The sequence below is a fragment of the Pleurodeles waltl genome, chromosome 6, assembly GCF_031143425.1.
Source record: "Pleurodeles waltl isolate 20211129_DDA chromosome 6, aPleWal1.hap1.20221129, whole genome shotgun sequence".
NCBI classification, from domain to species: domain Eukaryota; kingdom Metazoa; phylum Chordata; class Amphibia; order Caudata; family Salamandridae; genus Pleurodeles; species Pleurodeles waltl.
The window spans coordinates 1,043,488,507-1,043,498,729 of NC_090445.1; positions in this window are offsets into that span (position 1 = coordinate 1,043,488,507).

Consider the following 10,223-nt stretch of genomic DNA (forward strand, 5'->3'; position numbering starts at 1 on the left):
AACCTATTGATAAATTCACGAGGAATATCCTCTGGCACAATAAGCATTGTAGGGTGGCACTGTTAAATTCACTGGTCGACCACTGAAGGGGGGGTTAGCTGTACCCAACTTTGAGCACAGTTAATTGGTCTCACAGCTGCAGTGGGTGGCTAGATGGCTGGAAGCACTCCATTTTTCCGACGTGACCACACCGGTCCCCATCTAGAGTCAATACCCAGCCAAATGCCCCTGCAAGTCCACTGGCATTCACAGGGTGGTCTGGATTGCTACTGAGAAGGAACTTGTTACCTGGCATGAGGCAGGCCTACACACACTAGGGAATCTTTACCACAAGGATCCCTTTTACCTGAAAAGTCAAACGGGACTCTTGTCAGGTCACTTCTTATTACACAACTCCATAATTAAGGCACACAATGCATGTTAGGGCAGCATGCAGCAGGAATGCCCCATTCAACTCACTGTACAATATCTACATGTTGTGGGCTTGGGCCACCATCTGACACGGTTGTTGGCTGCGTACATATGATACAAATAAATTGATCTGCTCATGCCATGAATGGGAAACAGAATTGTACCGTCCTTTCACAGATAAAGAATGGAAGGCCATAGTAGGTTATTCAGCGCTTGTTCCACGCAACACCCAATTCCATTTTATACAATACTACATAATCCACAGGGCTTATTTTACTCCTGATAAGATAACTCACTATTACTTGTACACCATTGTCCCCTGCTCTTGCTGCTGCCCCCTTGATTCTGGACTAGTGCATATGCTATAGGAATGCCCCTCTATATACCAGTCTGACTAGGTGTGACTTCTTGTTTTGCAGGTTGCACAGAAAGATCTGTGCCCCATACCTTAAAGGCATGCTTGTTGGGCCATAACATAGACAATAAAACACAGGGCCACCACCAGATTGATAGATCAGGTCTGCTCCTAGCATAACATTTAATCACTGGAAGTCATCTACAGCACCTGTGATCACTGCTTGGGAACTTTCCATGCAAGCCTGGGCCCGAGCAGAGGGTGCCCCTTTGCTTAGGGAGTATGCACAGGGCTTACAAAAATATTCATTTGCTACTGGTTGGGATACCATCCTGGTTGCCTTCCAAGCTTCCCTAAAGTGTCTTCATCTTCAACACCTACAACATTTCCCCTAGTCAGCAACTTATTGCGTGACATGACTAGCTGCTCGTCCCTAACTATGCTCCACCACTAAACAATCACAGAGGTTACCTCCCTCACTACAACTGACCCTCTATAACGGTGCTTCGCCATTCCTCTTCCCTGTTCCAGATTGGTGTTAACTCCAATGTGAAAAATGAAATGTATCTCCCTGTGTGGGGAGCAATCCTTTCATCTCTTTTCCTGCCTACATGACAGCAGGTAGGGAAATAGATGAAAAACTCTCCCTGCAAGCGGGAGACGTTTTCCTGCTCTCTCTTCCTGAGAGCGGAGTTAATGTTTGTTTTGCTTGGTGGGAGTTGTCACAACCTCCACCAAGCCAAGTAAAAGCAAACATCTATCTTCAGAGGGTGGGCACTTCTGGAGATAGCTGCAGCTGACCCTGGGGGCTGGTGTTCCAGAGGGCCATTAATGGCTCTGGGGGGCTGAGATGCTCACTCCTTTAATTGGCACAGGCTGGCCCTGGGGAGGTGTGGTCCCTGGGGCCATATATGGCACTGGAGGGGGAGCGCTATCCCCTTCCCTCTTGTAAAAATGCAGATGGCCCCTGGGAGGTGGTGGTCTCCAGGGTGTGGGTGGTCTTTTTGCCTCAGGGAGGTGGTGGTCCCTGGGGCCTCAAACAACTCCCGGTAGGGGTGTCCTTGTGGTCCCCCTCCGTTAAATTAAGCGCCGGAGGTCGTGGTCCCTGGGGCTCAATTGTGCCCATGGAGGAGGGGCAGGCGTGGCCCACCTTCAGAATTAGAATTAAACCCCCTGAAGGTGGTGGTCCCTGGGTCCCTAAGGAGCCCTAGGAGTGGGCCCTGCACACCTCCCTCCTTTTCTACTACTTATTTTGATATGTCCCCGGGACCTGGGCCAGCCAGGGGCTTTCTTTGAAAACAAGTACTGAAGCCTGTGCTTCTTTTAAAAAAACATTTTGCAATGAATTCACAAATTCACCAAAATTGCCAGAGGGACACCAGCATCAAGGTTAGGGAGTAAGGGTATTTATACCCTTCCAGTTTGTCTTTATTTTTTATGTTTTTGGTAGGAACTCAGCTGAGTCCAATTTCTAAAATGCTGCCAACACTTCTTGGTTGAAGTGTTGACAGACAATCAGATCTCTGCATGAGATAGGGAAAATGTTTGAATTATTCATGCACCTAGATATACAAATTTGGATTTCCTTCAATATCTCAAAAACTACTGGATGGATTTACACCGACGACGAAAGCGGCATATTTAAGAAAAGTCCCACTTTTCCTGCGCCTTTTAGCACCCCTTTACCACCGCTATGTGTGGGCTGTATTTAAAATACGGCACACCATGGTGCAGGGTAGGGGGCAATAGCATAATTTTTAAGCTATTTGATGCTATTGATGTACTCAGCAGGAGTAGTGCCTAAATTTTGGCACTTCTCCAGCAGAGTACACAGGGGCCTATTGTATTCAATGACATGCCTCCTTTTAACACCTGCTCTGAACAGACGTTAAGAGTGCAAATAAAATGACGCAAAGAAATCTCTTAGAATTCTTTGTGCCATTTTTTGGGCTCCCCCTAACAGGGAAACACCCCCTTTGCATACATTATGCCTGGTGCAGGCATAATGTAGCGCAAAGGTTTACAAAGGGGAACAATACAAACACAGCACCACTTTGTAAATATGGTGTGGCATTTTTGGCCTTCTAACGCCACAGTAGCATAAAAGAATGCTGCTAATGTGGCATTAAAATGGAGCTAGGAGATCTTAAATATGCCCCAAAAAGTGTGCTTTCTGTACCAAGAGCTACCTTTCTGCCAAATTTGGTGTATTTCCATCCAGTGGTTCGGGCTGCAGTGGTGTCTAAAATCCCCCGAGGAATTAAAATTGGATACACGCTTTCTTTGACTCCTCCCTTTTTCTCAGTCCCCACTTAACGGGTTGCTCTGAAATTTTCTATGTACAACAAGACTCTAAAGGACACTTTATTTGGAACATTTCATGAAGATTCATCAAGCGGTATCAAAGATATAGCCAAGTCAAAAAACACTTTTGCTATGGAAGCTAGGGGCCTGATTTAGAGGTGCATGTGGTGTCCCCACCCAGCCCACTAAAAGGTTTCCACTGGTCTGATCAGCAGGAACCTCCATATTCAGAGGTTCACACCGGTCAGCCCAGTGGAAAGTGCATGGTGGCAATGGACTTAATCAATCAATCAAACATTTGTAAAGTGTGGTACTCACCAGCTAGGGTCTCAAGGCCCTTCCTCTTTCCTTGAACAGTTAGCTTGCTGCCCCATCCACCTCCTCCTTACCATCTGCTATCCGAGTTCATGCACCAGACCCCTCCCTTCCTCTCTTCATGGTCCAATATGCTGTAAATGTCTCTCCTGTCTGTCCGGTATGGTCAGCTTGCTGCCCTTGCATCCTTCCCTTCAGCTCTCTTTTGTCAATGTGCATGACCCTGTCCTCTCCCTATTGCTTTCCATGGTCCCTTGTGCTGCACTGTTTTACATATGTCTAGGTCCAAACTGGGGTGGCATGGTGAGCAAAAGAATGATGGATTAAACCCAGATCTGTGACTGGGGTGAGTGTTTGCATTGTTCAGCACTCCGTCCATCATCCTTTTGTGTTGCTAAAGGTGCCCTAAGTGGGAATGGTATGCCCAGACATTGGTCTCTTGCTCACTGTGCCAGTGGATTCAAGCTATCCTGTCTGATGAAGGGTGATACCCTGAAACCGGTCCCAGGATGCTTGTTTCCGGTCCAAGGAGGACCTGGCTTGGCAGTTCGGGCTGGACTGTTCCCATGAGGAACAGGGTCAAGACTGATTTGAATATGGCTGAGTCCAAACTGGGATGGTATGGTGAGCAAAAGAATGATGGATTAAACCCAGATCTGTGACTGGGGGTGTTTGCATTGTTCAGCACTCTGTCCATTATCCTTTTGTGTTGCCCTTGTGCTGCACTGCCATCACGCTTGCCCTGTGTGATGTATTATGTTGCTGCAACCCCCCTCGCTTGCTCAGTAAGGTCAGTTTGGTGCTCCTGCCCATATCCTTCCTGCCATCTGCTATCCGTGTCCATGTCCCTACCTCACTTCTCCTGCCCTCCGTGATCCAATGTATCAAACTTGCCAACATTTTGAACTTGGTGAGAGGGAGATTTTGAAAACAAAAACCTTGGGAATTGATTTTCCCAATTGACTAACATTGAAAAAAGGAGATTTTAGGCAGAAAGCAGATAAAATACAACCCCTTTGGGCTTAAAAACATTGTGAGTCTCCTGCCTGAATCAGGTCTCTTGTGATGTATAGTTGTACTGCCACTGCCTCTTCTTTCTGCCCTCAAAGGTCTGTTATATTGCCACAGACTCTCTTGCCTGTCCTGCATGGTTGGTTTGTTGCCCTTGCCCTCCAAGGTCCACTGTACTGCCACTGCTCCTCACCCTGCCCAGCTTGGTCATCTTGTTGCTGCTGCACCATCCTCCCTGCCCTCCATTATCTGAGTCTATGCCCCTGATCTCATCCTCTCCACAATATTCGAATGAACAAATAGATTACTAACATTCTATATTTATTACAAAAAGTGTGGCACGCTGACGCCATCTTGATGTAATGAACACTACAATACATAAATCATTTCCTTTAGAAATTATAAAAATGAGAGGGTATTATTTCCATAGAAAGTATGGTTAGTGCTTTAAAAAATTAAACTTAGGACATATTTTCTGAGTTCTCTAATAGCAACAAAGCACTTTTAAATTATTTGCTATCTTTATGTTTTTTCATCCCCTTGATCACTTAATTATGTGTTACGCTTAGGGGGGAGGATGTGGCGTTACAGCCCAAGCTGCAGACTTTGCACCTGGGGTACCAGGTTTGAGTTTTGACGTCAGCTCGATATCCTGTGATTCTGGGCAAATCCGTTAGGCCCTCATTACGACTTCGGGGGTCTTACTAAAAGACCGCCAAAGCTGTGGCGCCACTATACCGCCAGTGCTGGCGATTTATGTGGCTCCCTATTATGACTTTTCTGCTGGGCCAGCGGGCGGAAACAGCGTTTCCGTCCGTTGGCTCAGTGGAAAAGTCACATCAACATTGCAGCTAGCTCATAATAGAGCCGGTGGCAATGTTGATGTGCAGCGGGTGCAGCAGCACCCGTCGCGCATTTCACTGCCCGAAATTCGGCAGTGAAATGTGAGATGGGGCTGTGCCTGGGAGCCCCTGCACTGCCCATGCCAAGTGCATGGGCAGTGCAGGGGCCCCTAAGAGCATCCCGAGTCCCCCTTACTACCAGCCTTTCCATGGCAGTGTTGACCGCCATGTACAGGCTGGTGGCTGGGGACTCATAACCCCCAGGGCAGCAGTGCATGCACCGCTGCCCTGGGGATTATGACCACCTGGCGGAAGCCTGGCGGTCAGTTGGAGGGGTCGGCGGTATGGCCGTGGCTAATGCGCCACGGTCATAATTCACTGCCGGTATACCGCCAGCCTGTTGGCGGTGTTACTGCCAGTGTACCGCCAGCCGCCAGGGCCGTAATGAGGCCCTAAATGTCCCCATGCCCAAAACCAAAATGAATGTGTCCTTGACTAATGTAACAGATGCTCATGTAAAGCACTCCAGTATCTTTGGGTCAAGTCTGAGTTATATACAAATTGAAAATAAGATAAAATATTAAGGCCCTGATTACGACATTGGTGGAGGGGATTATCCCATCCGCCATTATACAAGTTCAATAGGATCTATACGAACATGTAATACGGCAGGCAGGATATCAGTCATGTTTGTGACAGAGTAATCCCCTTCGTCAAGGTCGTAATCAGGACCTATTGGGCTATACTTGGGCTACAATTGGGTGAATGTGTGCAACATTTGGGCTCTTTTTTCTCTGGGGACCATCTTGGGAGACTAATTTGTTATAAAGCTCCCTCATTTCATTATTTAATGCAATAGCCTCAGTAGAAAATGCTTTCAGGTTTCCACTTTGATTCCACCAAGATGACATTCAGAAGTGTAAAATTTTTGACATACATTCAGAATGTTAGCCCTCTGGTTGCTCATTAGAATACTGTAGGCTGCTGATCACCAGGGAGTTAACTGCCAGTGTGCTGCTGATGTTGAAAGTGCATGCTTCAGTCCTCCTGTCAGAATGTTTTAATGAAATAGAAGAGAAAGATAGTTGAGAACTCACTTAAAACATGTTCTAATTTTTCTTTCAACAGCACTAACCATAATTTCTATGACAAAATGTACACCCTCATTTTGTTACTTTCTAAATTATGTGTTTTACGTTTTACCAGTTCGATTCAATCAAAATAGCTTCAGGTGTGCCACACTGTTGTCAGAAGAAAGACTGTTAGCGCTCTAGTTGTTCCTTAGAGCACTCTGGGAAGTTGCAGTAGAACACAAGGGACTCAACTGACAGGTTGCTACTGCTGGAAGTAAATGTATTACTGAGAATGTCAGACTTAGTTCTTAAATGGCTGAGATAGACAGTATGCATTTACAGAGAACAAGCCTTCATTTTAACTTCTGGAGCACCTTCCATCACTTCTATGAAAAAAGCATGAGAAAGCAGTTTTCTCTCAAACATGATTCATGAAATCCCAGCAGAAGGCTTTTTCACAAGCTAGAATTACCTTAGAAAACACCACAATTCCTAAAATTAGTATGGTGCCATCAACAAATGATTTATATTGTAACTAATACCTGGTATCACCCTTTAAATATACTCATTTTTGTGACCATCAAAACCTGCTATTCACTACTATGCATTTCAATGGGGTGCTATCATGTATATTAGTCCCAAAATGGCTGCCAGCACTCTCTAGTTGAAGTGCTGTTCAATCAATCATCTCCCACCATGGGATTTGTGCTTAGACACTGCACAGGTATACAAATTTGGTATTCTTTAAATATCTTGAAAAGTACTGAATAGATTTATACCAAAAAGGGCACTTCCTGGACCAAGAGCTACCTTTCTGCCAAATTTAATGTAATTCCATCCAGCAGTTCAGGCTGTTGTCGTGTCTAAAACCTCTATGGAGTTTACATGGGAAATGCACTTTTTTTTACCCTTTTACCCCCTCACCCATTTTTTTCGGCCTGTTCTTGACGGTTCACCACAAACCATTTCATGCACAACAAAACACAACTTTACACTTTTTTGGAACATTTCATGAAGATTCATCAAACAGCTCCAAAAATATAGCCAAGTCGAAAAATGCTTTTCCTATGGAAATTAGGTCCTAACGATAACTACCTACTGGCAACTGCCAATAGTCTTGCCGGAATATATTTATGTTCATGATCGTCAATATTTTGGTTGATAATAAAACCTTCATATTCTGGAGGAGAATATCAAACTAATAAACTAGGAATCTCCTTGATCATTAGATGTCTGGGATGCAATGCATATAATAATAAAGATAAAAATTATATTGACAACAAACAGGCAAGAGTGCATCACAGTAACAGAAAAACAACTAACCAACCTTTTCTAACAGCAAAATATTGAGGGACTTACATTTTCTACATTCATATGAGGGAAAGAGAGACCGGTGACAACAAGGGCTGAGTCCTCCTGTGGGCCCTATGTAGCCCTAATTAGAAGCAACACATGTACAGTGAACAATATTTTCCAAAACATTTACTTAGGTCCTTGTCAATATGTAACAAATTTGTTGTCAATAGCTGTTAAATCAATGCTACTAACACCTTACATTGCTGCATTATCAGTGTATTGAGCACCGCTGTACATGTATAGGAAGTACATGGAACATGACAGAAAAGTAAATATGTAAAACAAGTATGATCATGAACAAGAGGTGACATCCTTGCAGAATTTTACAAAATATGTTGAAAACAAATTACACAATGAGATGCATAAGTGAGTTTTGAAAATAACTTAAAATGGAAATAATTAGATGGGCGCTGCATTAAAATTCTGGCTATGAAGTTAAGTAAAAGTTGCCAAATTTTAACATTTGGTGAATTTGCAGAATGTTTGACCTTCCCACCAATTTATCTCTTGGTAAAGTTTCCCAAGCATAGAGACGTTGTGAGAGATGTCTCAAAAAACAACCTATTTGAAAGAGAATTTGAAGCTGAACTATTTTTGCTTTATCTTTAATAACTTCTTAGCATTTGGGAAAGTCAGGAACCTTGGAAAACTTAACAAGAATCTCCTGAAATATAGGTATATAATTTTGTTGCTGATACAATGATATGATTGATCTTAATACCTCACAAATGCAACATAAAATGTGATAGGCACAGTTTGGACTCTCTCATGAATTGAAGGGCTTAAATACTGATAAAAGTCCTGCCAGACATATTGAACACTGTAGTGCTCTCTATAGGAGCCTCATTGCAAGTAATCCGGTAAACATGGGGCAGTAATACAGAACCTTATAACACTGCTAATGGGTGGTAGTATCTCCCCCATTATAAGGCGATTACGAATTTTGGCCCAACAATAGGGAATAACAAACATCATCCAGAGAACTTAGAATTGTACAGAGTGATATTTCTGCATAAATACAGGTGGAAACAACACTTCAAGGGCCATATGTACTAAAGCATTTTCTTATAGACACTGAATGGGTAAAATCCTTTGGTACATCTGGCCCCAAGTAACTCCTAATGAGGGCATAAGTGGCAAAATACATACTAGCCTCATGCTAGGAATTTTCTAATACCACTTAGAATTTTACTGCATCTTCTCTGAATACTATCAACAGCACAAATACAGAAATTGTGCAGACAAAGTATTAGATTGCTTAGATTTGTACTATGTATTAAGAATACTAGACAGAGAAGAAGGATGCACCAAGTTTATTTACATAAAAAGATGACTAAATCACACTCTCAACCCTCAAATCATTCATGGTTTATCAATATGCAGACATCTTTAACATAAGCAGAAGGTTCACAACATGTTCCTTTCTTTTGCATCTACATTTCGTATAGGCATTGGAACAAAGGAAAGTGTCCATTTGTCATAACCATTTAGAGATAGGTAGAGAAACAGAAGCAAATAAGATGAAAATAAATCAATATGCCCACAACATACTTCTAATACCTCAGACCGGCAAGAAATGTGTGATAGATGCCTCAAAGATGGGGATTTCTCAAAAAGGTCTGAACACAAATTAACAGGACCTAGAGCGAAGTCATCAATGACTAGAAACACTATACTGAAATAATGGGTAATAAAGAATTTACATTCGGAAGTAATTTCCTCAGCTGCCTGAGAGTCTAAGTAGTGATTTGGAAAATAGATACAATTCAAATGATTAATAGAAATTATACCACAGAGATGGCACAGTTGCCATACTACAATTATCAAGGTGGGGAAAATAACACATGGTAAGATTTGTTCTAGAACTTTTTGGAATGTTAGCTTTTCTAAATGTTCACAAAACCTTTTGAATATAGACACTTTAGGTGCCATCACCCCAAGAAAAAAAATTAACCAAACTATGCACTCATGATATCGGATCACCCAACAGCTGCTGTCAATGAGCAGCACTAAAGGATTTACCAACTTTCTCAACTATATATTTTCCTTTGAAAAATGACTACCTTCATCTATGACTACTGATAGAAAGAATAATTGCTAACGGTTATCTTCAGGTAATTTGTCTATTCCAATATTTTCAAAGGTGAAATGGCCAAGTTGACCAAGACTTTACTTTTTAATGGGCCTTATATTTTATCAAAAATATCATTGCTATATTTCACTGTGTTACAGACTATCTGCCAAGAAATATAAGGTGCCAAGTTAAGACCTGCATGTCATTCCTGTAAGTTTTGATTTAGCTTAAATATGTATTTGTAGCTTTGTGGCTACATGTTGGCCATGCTCAGGTGATTGTACATAGATACAAATCTCCACAAATCATATTTTGTGAACTATGGGGCTTATTTACAAGCCCCTTGCGCCACTGGAGCATCAATTTTTACGATGCTCTGGTGGCGCTGTATCCTGCTCCATATTTACAAAGCAGTTTTAGGCCACTTTTCGTGGCTTAATGTGGTCTTGTAAATATGGGCCACCCTTATGCAGTTTTCTTTG